Here is an 11,484-nt window from a genome sequence, read left to right as displayed (position 1 = left end):
ATAATTAAGCCAAAAATCACGTTCGAACGTGGGTTAGTGGGATTCGTCGGTTATTGTAACCGATGAATTAAAATGAAAAATGTTTTCATTTTTGAATAGTTCATTCATCGTCCAAAAGAAATCATGAGAGCACGTTGGTAGTATTGTAAACGATCGCTTAAAGAATCGAGAGCCTATACGTAGTCGCCTCGTACATAAACGATCGCACTTTATTTCTTACACGATCGCATCGCTTTTCTAAACGATCATATAGTGTGCTGATTTTGTTAAACGATCGTATACCATTTCCTAAACAATCGTTCAGTAAAACCTACACGATCGTGTAGCTTTTCCTAAAAGATAAGCACTGTGCTATGCGATAGCCTTTTTCCCTCCCACTTGCTTATCGCCTACACGATCTGGTATTCCTTCTTCCTTTACCAAATTCACCAAAGACCATACTTTGGGTTCTCACTCCGAGAATACCCGGGGCTCTTTACTGGTGGCATCTTCCCCATGGTGTTCGTGTTCGTGCGGCTGTTCGTGCTGCTATTGTTGACGTTGCTGCTGAGCGTTGGTATATCGCTTGGAGGGTTCTGCTTCGTTGAGTTCCAAAGTGTGAAGACTGTCTTCAACTAGTATGGCAACTCATTCCCTTGTTTTGTTGTTTAGAGCATGCTGATAGTTACTATTTGTTTGCATAACTGTATGTTTGAATATATTATATGTGTTTCAATCACGGTGAGATCAGAGCGATCCAAACATGCTCATGGAACTCTTCAGTAAGAGATCCTTCAAGAGGTACGTCTGATGTTGGTCTCATCTATGGGAATTGCACAGAGTGTTTGGTGACCGATTATTCTGATTCTGACTATGCTGGAGATGTTGACAGTAGGAGGTCTATGACTAGCTATGTGTTCACTCTGGGTGGTTCTGTTGTTAGTTGGAAGACAAACTTACAGCTTATAGTTACTTTGTCTATTACTAAAGCAGAGTACATGGCCTTATAGAAGCTGCTAAATAGGGAATATGGCTGAGGGGGTTAGTTGGTGATCTTGGTTTACATCATGACCAAGTTATTGTATATTTTGATAGTTTGAGTACAATATGCCTAGCCAAGGATCAAGTTCATCATGAGAAAACTAAGCACATAGATGTAGGATATCACTTCTTAAGAGGTGAGTAGAGAGTTAAAGTGATGAAAATTGGTACTGCTGATAACCTTGCTGATATGTTCACCAAATCGTTCCCACAAAGCAAGTTCCAACATTTGTTTGGACTGGCTGAATGTTTTGAATTGTTAGTGGTCCCCTTTGTGGGATACTTTGAGGCATGAGGGATAAGTCTGGGTACGTCTGGTAATATTGATTTATGTTGCATTTGGTACATCTGTTATCTAGAGAGAATTTAAGTCAAGGTGAAAATTTGTTGGAATGCCTTGAATTTGTTTGTTGGTGCTTCGAACAACCAAGTACGGGGGCAACGCCCCCGAAACCTATCCAGAATTCGTATTTAGCATATTTATTTATTTGTAGTTATTTACGATTATGACCCTAGGGTTTAAAGTAGTGCACTATATAAACTCTCTAACCCTAGAGGTGCTGTTTTGATGTAATTTTCTGAAAGCACTCTCCTTAATAATACTGTTCTCCCTCTGCCCGTGGACGTAGCTAACACACCGTTAGTGAATCACATATATCTGTGTGTCGATCTTCTCTATATCTACATTCCTTTTTGTGTTCTTTAATTGTCGATTTCGTAACATTCCCTTTTAGAGTTTGTATACTTTATTACTTTTTATTATATCAATTTTCCTTTGATTTTCAGTTCCTTGTATTGAGGAACATATGCATGTTTGTAGAATAAACATATGCATGTTTATTCTTACATGACCTTGCCAATGGTAGGGTCAATCAAGAGGCCAACAAGTTATCTGCTAGCACCAAATAAGCTAAAAAAAAATGAGCTTAGATCAAATTTAATCTTTATATTCTCTAGACTCCACTTCTTAAAGATAAGAAGTTTTGGACTTGCACTAATTCTTTTCGGTCTATATGATATTTTAGTTTTTTCAGCCTATATGATATTTCATTCTTTTTGGTCTATTTTTGAAAAATATTGCCACATATGATAAATGAGTTTATGAGTTTAAGGTGAATTTGATGGTCCTAAATATATATCTATTTTTGCAACAGTTAAGGATACAAGATTGGTCTGATAGTTAGATGTGAAGACTAAAGGATACATATTTATCTTAAGGAAACTAAAAAGCCAAGATTACTTTGCCTTTTTCTCCCCCATAACGTAATTTGAAAACCACATGGTGATCCCATAAAAAAAATGTATGGTTATTTATATCTATGGAGTGTTCTAGTGATTGAAGTGCACAATACAAACGATATGTGTTTTTAAACTTCTAAAAAGATCTGGATGTAAATCCACTCGATTACATGAAATGTTTATATAACTGAAGTTGATTTTACAATTACATTTGTAATAATTTGTTAATCATTTAAAATGTTATATAAATGATATATAACATGACTAAAATTGACTATCATGACAAGATTAAAAATGTTGTGATTTTATAGCATTTTGTAATACCCTAAAACATGTTACTAAAAGTCAATAAATGTAAATATGCTATTAGAAGTAAATCATAGCATTTTTATTATGCTCTAAAATATTTTCAAAATATTAAAATTACGCAATTGAAAATAAAAATTTTATAATTTTTTTATGACACTGAAAAAACACTTCAGAAAATCATGGATATTCAATAACAATGGCTACGACAACATGCTAAAAACGTTATAAAAAGTCTTTTATAGCATTTTTTTACCGCTATAAAAGGTGTTATAAAAGATATTCTATAACGTTGTTTGCAAATCTTGTAAAAAGTTTCCATAACATTAATTTTATGCTGTTGGAAATTGATTTTTTATAGCGTTAATAAAACACTATAGAGAGTCGAAGCCTTTCAATAACATGGGCTATGACAGCATTTTGAAAATTCTATGAAAAATTTATGATAGCGTTTTAATGTTAACGTATGTGATATTTATTGTAGTATCAAGCTAAATACATTTCAGATTTGTTAGAGAGATTAAATTTGTCTCATCTCAAGCCTTGCAACACCCCAGCTATAAGTAGTAAAGTGATTTCAACATTTGGAAGAACACCCATGAAAAATACATCACTTTATCGAAGCACAATAGACACACTTCTAGAAGACCAAATATATCATTCATCATCAACAAACTAAGTCAACTTATGCTAAATCATTCGGATACTCACTAGAAAGAAATTAAAAGACTATTGAAGTATATACAAGGGAAAAAATAATATGGATTGCACCTAAGGAGTTCGAAAAATCTACCTTTGATAGCATTCTCTGATGCTGATTGGGCAATTAATCCTGATGATAGAAGATCAGTCTTAGCTTATTGTGTATCTTAGGTGGGTCATTGATATATTGGTCATCCTGGAAGCAACGAGTTGTAGATTGATTGAGCGTTGAGACAAAGTATCGGGCTTTAGCACAAACAATTACAGACTTAAATTGGATTCAGTCTCTTTTAATTGAAATTCGTTTTTGTCTTGCTTCTTCAAGCGTGACAATACAAGCACTTTATCACTTATCTCTAACTCTCACAATGTTGACATGTTAAAATTGACCTCCATTTCATATGGGATAAAGTATTTGCAAAGAAATTAGATCTGAGATATTTACCAATTGGGAGCCAAATTTCCGAAGGTCTCACGAAGAATCTTCCGAGTTGAAATTTTGTGAAATGAGACATAAACTTGGTGTCATTGTCAAACCCCTTGTTTGAGGGGGAAGTGAAGAAAATATATAAAAATAACTTGGTCTTTTAATTTCTAATGTATTGGGTTTGCCTATGTGAAAAATAGTGGATCACAATAATACCATAAGCTAATAAAAAAGCTATTGACAAAAGTAAAGGCAAATAGCCAAAAGTAAAGAATAAGGGAGATGCACACAGAAACTTGTTAACCCAGTTTAGTGAAATCACACCTAGTCTGGGAGGCTATCCGCCTAGGTGAAAAGAAATCCACTAAAATGTAATTTAGTTTTTACAACATACACTTCAACTAAGATTACATAAAATCAGTTTACTCATAACTAAATAGTAGCGAGCAAGTTAGGCTCCCCCTAACATTGATACTGCTTATGATGAGTCTACAGATTTAGGCTCCCTCTAAATCTGATGCCAGAGCAAAAACTTCACCTTTTTTTCACCTACTAGTTGAAAGAACACTCAACCAACACTTTAACACAACACTATGAAGAAACTACTTAGCCAGGCCAAGCTTCAAGGAATCGCCCTGCCTTTTACTCTGATTAAGCAGCAACATTGAATACACAAAATCTTTTTGAATTACAATGAATTAGTTCACACAAGCAAGAATGCAACTTGATTTAAAACCATATAGAAGGCAAAAATAAAAGCATGCATCATAAGACAAGAAAGCCACCAACGACAACATCCCAAACAAGGAAAAAATCACCCTAGGAAATCTACCACCAATAAGGAAAGAATACAAACACCAAGTTAGAGACCAAACGTCTAACAAAATAAAAGAAAATATTATCGGCCAACTAACATTGTAACAAGCTCCCCTTTTGGCATAAGATGTTCTTTTTTTGGCAAACCAACCAAACACACTGGCACAAGAAAAACAAACACACTATTTCATATTAATCAAAATAGATTTTGAGATACTGCACGAGCAAAGAAAACAAACAAAAAGAGAAGAGAATAAGAACAACCCAAAAATAGTATAACCATCAGAACAACCAACAACAACCTACATTCGATCATCTCTCCCTTTTGCCAAGAAGAAAACCAATCAGACGACAGAGACTGAGAAGATGTAGCATCATCAGATCGCGAAAGTGAGACACTTAAAAGATGGACCAATGCATTAATTTCAGTCTAGCGATCAGTCAGATCACGAATAACAATGCTTAAGATACTAGACTAAAAAGCCATAATGCAAAAGATACGAGTCCCAAGCTCAGTAGGGAAGAACAACCCACCTTCCGAAACCTAAAAATCCCTAGGGAAGGGAATGTCAGAACTCTTGGGCGGACGTAGTTACGCATAATGTTAGGGACATGGAAACCCTGAAAAATCTTGTAACTGAGATTAAGAAACTTGAGAATAGAGCCCAAAGCATCATTTGGATGAAGAGTGGTTGGGCATTGAGATAACAAGATACTAGAGAATAAGCGTGATAAACAGTTAGGCAGCTTGATTGCAAAGCAGTCAACATGATGAAGAAGTCAATTATATACAAACGTCCCGAAATCAAAAGTAGACCAAATTCTAATCTGATAAAGAAGACTAACCAGAGAAGAAGAAAGACCGGACCGATGAGTCAACGGACACCAATTAGTAACACCAATTTGTAACAAAATAACATACTTCACACTAAATATGGAGGCTGGCAATTGACTAGATAAAGGTCACTCAGACCGAATACCGCATGTAAACTCAACAACAAGATCCTCAGTGAAGGGATGAGGTTCACCAAGAGGAGGGGAATCAGCACGCCCTAGATGAACATTAATAACAATAGAAGAAATGTGAAACAAGTGCCTCAAATATGGACCTTCTGATAATCAGGAGAACTGGGATCGTTCAACTTGAGAGGAAGATTGATGATGAACTCCCTCATTAATTGAGGATAAAAGGAACTGAGGACCACAACAGTTTTGAGAAGCTCATACATTGAACAAGGTCTATAATTTCCAAGCAAAATTTGGTCTAATCAGCCAAAACCTTCTCATCAGCAGTACTCTGTTGAGTTTGATGTCATAATTCTCCTGGTGGTCTCGTAGTTTGTAAACATTTTGTACACACATTGTTATCAATAAAATAAATGTTATTTTATAAGCATTTACTCAAATCCAATAAACTAAGATCATTGGTTATTTCATGTAACTTAAGCATTTATGCGAGATATACAAGTGGATCATGCCTTAAGTAATAACCTAAATGGTCTATAGTATAAGGATAAAGGAGGGATACCTTATCCCGATGACACTATGGATACGACCCGCTTTTTAGATGTTACTAGTGCTATAAAATGCTACAAATGGTATGATCCTGACCATTCATGTAGAGACATGCGAGCGGGGATATCCTATACAAAGAGCTTGTATAAAACCGGACCACGAGATGATTAGTCTCTTTATATAATTCCATTGATAATTGAGACTTACATTTCACTAAAATGAGCATAGGTGACATGACCATAATTCTGAGTGAGTTAGGAACTCTTGCCTATGAGGGCAATCCTTTGATTACTATGAGTGAGAGTGGCCAGATTGCCAACTCAACAAGCCTACCTTTTTGGGGAATTGTCTGATTAGGGAGCTGGGAACTTAGCTACACAAAATGAAATTCACTCCTTCCTCGAAGTAGGGATAAATAGATAAATTACTCCCTTAAGGACCGATTCCGGGTCTTGAATATAGTGGCCACACCTTCTCTTTAGAAGAGAGGACTCAGTCATAGTAGGACTATGACTTATTGTTCATTAGAGGAATCAGTGGTACTTAAAGAATTAGATGTAACTACAAGGGCAAAACGATAAATTGGCCCAGCTGTACTTACGAGCAATTTATGAAGAGTCATCGTACTGTTGATTGGTTATATGGACACGAAAATATATCTATAATGTGAAGAATGCAACTGTCAGTCTTTAGTGAAGTGATCAACAGTTAATGGATGGTGGATCTCGTGACTAAAGAGTTTAGTCAGTTATTCATGTACCGTTGGAGCTTCAAGCTACAGGTCCATGAGGTACCCTTGGTAGCTCAATGGGTTCAAGTTGAGAATCAGATTTTGGGTTGATTTGAAGTGTTCAAATTAACAAGAGAAAATTCAATCATGTGTGATATAATTGATATGATGTATTAGATACATTAATTGGAGGAATTAATATAAATATGATTTATATTAAATACCATAAAATAGGAAAAGAACTATGATTTATATGTTTCATAGGATGAAATATTAAAACTACAGGTTATAAATATAATATGATAAGTTGGTTATCATATTTATTTATAATATATTAATTATATGATAATTAATTCTTTTTCTCTAATAACCAATCTGAGTGGAAGGTTATTGGAAGTTTTATGGTAACCGTGAGATAAAAAGGAAAATTGTTTTCCAAAAATTAGTAGTTGATTCATTTCGGATTAATCTCACGAAAAAGGCTATCAAGTAAATAACATTTTTACTAAGCAATAACGTTGACAACATACACGAGCTAATAGTTTACTATACGATAGTTACTTGTTGATCGTTACTACACAATCGAGTAGCAAATTCTATACGATAGGCTTCCTCTGCTGAACGATAGAGTACATCGTCTATACGATAGATAGTCTTCATCTCCCACTTACTTGATCGTCTACCTCCTGTCTTACTATGTCCAAGATCATACAGAGCCCATAACTTTTGGATTCTCACACCGAGCATACCAAGGTAACACTTTTGATGGTGTTCTAAATCTGTTCATGGATCGAGTTGGAGTCGATTGGGTTCGAGGTATACCCAGACATTCGTGGAGGTCGTGTTCTATTCGTTGCATTCGAGTACTGATTTGAAGGCATTGGAAATCAATTGAGGGATACTTGAAGAATAGTTCTTCAAAGGTATGTATACTCTATCCCTTGTATCTTCTTGTAGCATGCTGTAATTTCTGTTTATGCATAATCTGTTCGTTTCCGTTTAAGACTGTAATTGTTGTATTCATTCTGAATGGGATTTGGAATGATCCACTTCTACTGCTCGTGGAGATCTCTGTTTAGATTTCCTTCATACTTTACTGCACCACATACTTCCATCTCAGAACATTTTTCTCACTATAAAAGGATATCTCATTAATAGACACAAAAGGAACATTATGAGGAATTTTGCGATGACCAACTATTGTGTGAGGCTTGTTCTTGACAAAGGCAATGTCTTCTTCACTACTAGAGACAAAAATCTACACAGAGGGTTAGAATCAGAGTCAGGACTCTCCTTTTTAGAGGGAGTTTCTTTTGAGTGAGTATGAGTAGAGGGACCACAATCAGCAGGCATATTCACAGAGGCCTCCTTTTTCAGCTTTCCCAACTGAGCAAGAGGAATATTATCATTAGAGGAAACTGAAACAACCTCTTCGAAAAACTCAAGCTAGAAATAGATTTCCACCATTAGAATCAACAGAAAGGGAGGAAGCCAGAACCTGATCACTTATGCAAGGAGCCAAAGCAAACAAAGAAGACCTTGTAGAACTATGCTTGGAATGATCAATAGAATCCCTCATGTTAAGGAGAATGTCAGTAACATCTCTGATACCATCAGAGACCTTCTCAGCATCAGCTGTAGAGATCACGTGAGCAGAACCAAAACAACATTATCTATCAAGAGCAACATTAGTATTAACAACATTAATAGGGTTAATCGCATCAAGAGCAATAACAGTATCAACAACAATATTAGGCCTAACAATACATGAAAACAATACATGAAAGAAGAACACCAGATTAAATATCAGATGTTGAGGGATAGAGGGAACCGTTGCACCCTCTTCAGTGGTAGAGGTATTCAACAAATTCTGGACATCCCATAAAACCATAGACAAACAGATGGGATATCAGAGGGAGACGAGTACAAACGAGATCGTTTGGGAGAGGATTCTTTAATGGAAGCATTAGGAATATCTGCCCTAGCTGACAAAACATTCTGACTGACATTTCATTTTCGATTAGCTTTTTGCTTTAATCTAACCATTCTCTTGTCGAAATTATAAATACCACATCGAGTGTTCACCATGAGGAACATCAGTGCTTGAGGAAGAAATAAGGGAGACAGTTGAACTCAATGTGATCAGAGAAATAGGGCAAAAACCAATACCCCAACCGCTTGAGAATTCAACTGCTAGAAGAAAGGGAAAAATTGAATTTAAAGAGTAAAGAACATTAAATAAAAAAATGGTAAGAATTAATTATAGGATGGTGTTCAAGAGATATAATCTAGGCTCAACAAGTTCTTTGATGAAGTGGTGCCTGTTATCAATATACTTAGTCCTGCTATGCTGAATAGGATTTTTGAAAATGGTGATAACACTCATGTTGTCACAAAATAAGGTCATGACATCTTGGGCAATATCATACTCCTGAAGAATTTGTTTCATCCATAGGAGTTGGGTTCAACTACTACCACTAGTTATATATTCAGCTTCGGTAGTTGGCAAGAAAACATAGTTTTACTTCTTGCTACACGAAGATATAAGATTGTTTCCTAGGAAGAAACATCCTCCAGATGTGCTTTTTCTATCTTATGAATTTCCAACCTAGTCAGCATCGCAATATCCTACGAGAACACCATTAAAATCGAAGGAATAAAGAAGGCCATAGTCCACTGTCCCACTGATGTATTTGAGAATCTGTTTAACACTTGTCAGATGACTTGTCTTTGGATTAGACTTATATCCACCACAAACAACCCCAACACAAGAAATATCTAGACGACTGCCTATCAACTAAGGCCTGGGATTAATAGAGAAGATACTTGTGGTGGTCTAATATAGTGATTGAAGTTGAATTTCGTGGTGAATCCAATCAATTTGGGAGAATCATCAAAGGTATTCACTTGAAACCCTAATATACTAAAATTATATGCGTGCTTAGATCCTTAATTTTTTTTTTTGTTTTTTGCATGCTAATAGAATTTCAAATTGAAGCTTCTGTCAGACAGCGTTGCAATGCAACCTTCATAGGGTTGTAACCCTGTTCTTCAACCAGCCTAGAAATGAAAGTGTTATCCACTGACGTTGCAACACTGGGATGAAGCGTGGCAATGCTGCTCATCCCAGCCAGTTCACATGCGCCAAACGTCCAACGGTTTAATTAGACCGATTTGATCGGTTCAGGTCTTAGACGTCCGATTTAGCCCATTTTGCAACACTAGAGGTCTAGTTCAGGCGATTTGGGTCTAGTTTAGGTTGGTTCAAGCGTTCCAGAGGGCTTTTGGATTTTTTTCCAATTATTAATGTAATAATTAGTTTTTTTATATGCTTAGGATGCTAAAACTAGTCCATTTCAGTTGCTATTTAATTATTTATGCATTATGAATGTATATTTAATTAAGTTAAACTTTATATGTGTATAAAGTATGCCATGTAGATTTAAAATCCCACCATAGAAAATATGTATTATGCATTGAAAGTATGTTATAATATGTTAAAATATACAGTATGTGTGATTTAGGGTCATATATTTAATATAATTGTTATATTAAAATGTGGAATGCTTGATGTATGTTATAACATGCCCATAATTTTATAAAGTGTTATGAAATAGGTTAAACATTTAAAATCTATAACATTTAAAATTTAATTGAGGGATTGATTATATATGATATAATTAATTTAAAATAATTATATGTGATATAGTTAATATAATGTATTTGATACATTGTAATATAAAATTTATTTTTAAAGGAATTAAATATTTGAATATGATTCAAATACTAAATATATGAATTGAATTCATATAATTAAATTTAATATAAATTTTATTTATATTAAATATCATGATTGATTGAGAGAATTTAAACTATAGATTATATTGTATTTGATACAATTTAAAAACTATAGATTATGTGTTATATTCGATATAACACATAGTTTAATATATACTATATGATAAGGTAGTTAATATATATATATTAAATATTTTAAATAATTTATTAAATTATTTTGAATTTTATTAAGGAGGGAGTTATAACTTCCAAGCCTTGTTTTCTCTCTTCAGATAGACGTGCAATGGTGGGAGGTTGAAGATTTTCGTCTTCATTTTTCCGTTTACACAGAAGGCTCTCTAGTCTGTTCTCTCTAAGAAAAATATACTATCTCCTAGGAAAATTCCTCTCTTCTAATTCTTCCTCCATCATCCAAACGACAGAGCCCGTACACTCATATTATTCTCACCCTACCCTAAGGAGAATACAAAGGATTACCTCTTGATAGTGGCCATCTTGGATTGGTGTTTTTGGTTCGAGGAGAATTGAAGAGTTCATGATTAAAAGGAATTCGTGAAGATTAATTTGGCTTCAAGGGTAAATAATTCTTCAAACCCTAATTCTTTCTCCTTCTATAGCATGATGTAAATCTTTGATATGCATAAATGTTGTTTGCAATTAATTTTTTGTGAAAATAAAACTGGGACACGATTCACGCTTCCACATCAGACCTCACAGTCCTTCATTCGGGGGATTGATGTTCCTTCACTTGCTTTAGACAATTACTCAGACATCATAATATCTTTTGGCAGGAACAAACCTCTTGACGATGGAGGATTCTCCTTTGTAGAGACAATTCCCTGACTTATTTCCAATGTCTTGTTTTTCTGAGACATTCATTCCTGATGATAAAATTTTCTTAAGATCATCTATGCCAGAGTTAAGCATCCGA

This window comes from Benincasa hispida, chromosome 6, assembly GCF_027475165.1.
Source record: "Benincasa hispida cultivar pf3 chromosome 6, pf3_genome.v1.1, whole genome shotgun sequence".
In the NCBI taxonomy this organism is placed as follows: Eukaryota; Viridiplantae; Streptophyta; class Magnoliopsida; order Cucurbitales; family Cucurbitaceae; genus Benincasa; species Benincasa hispida.
The sequence above is the reverse complement of the archived record's forward strand: the minus strand, read 5'-3'. Positions refer to the sequence as shown.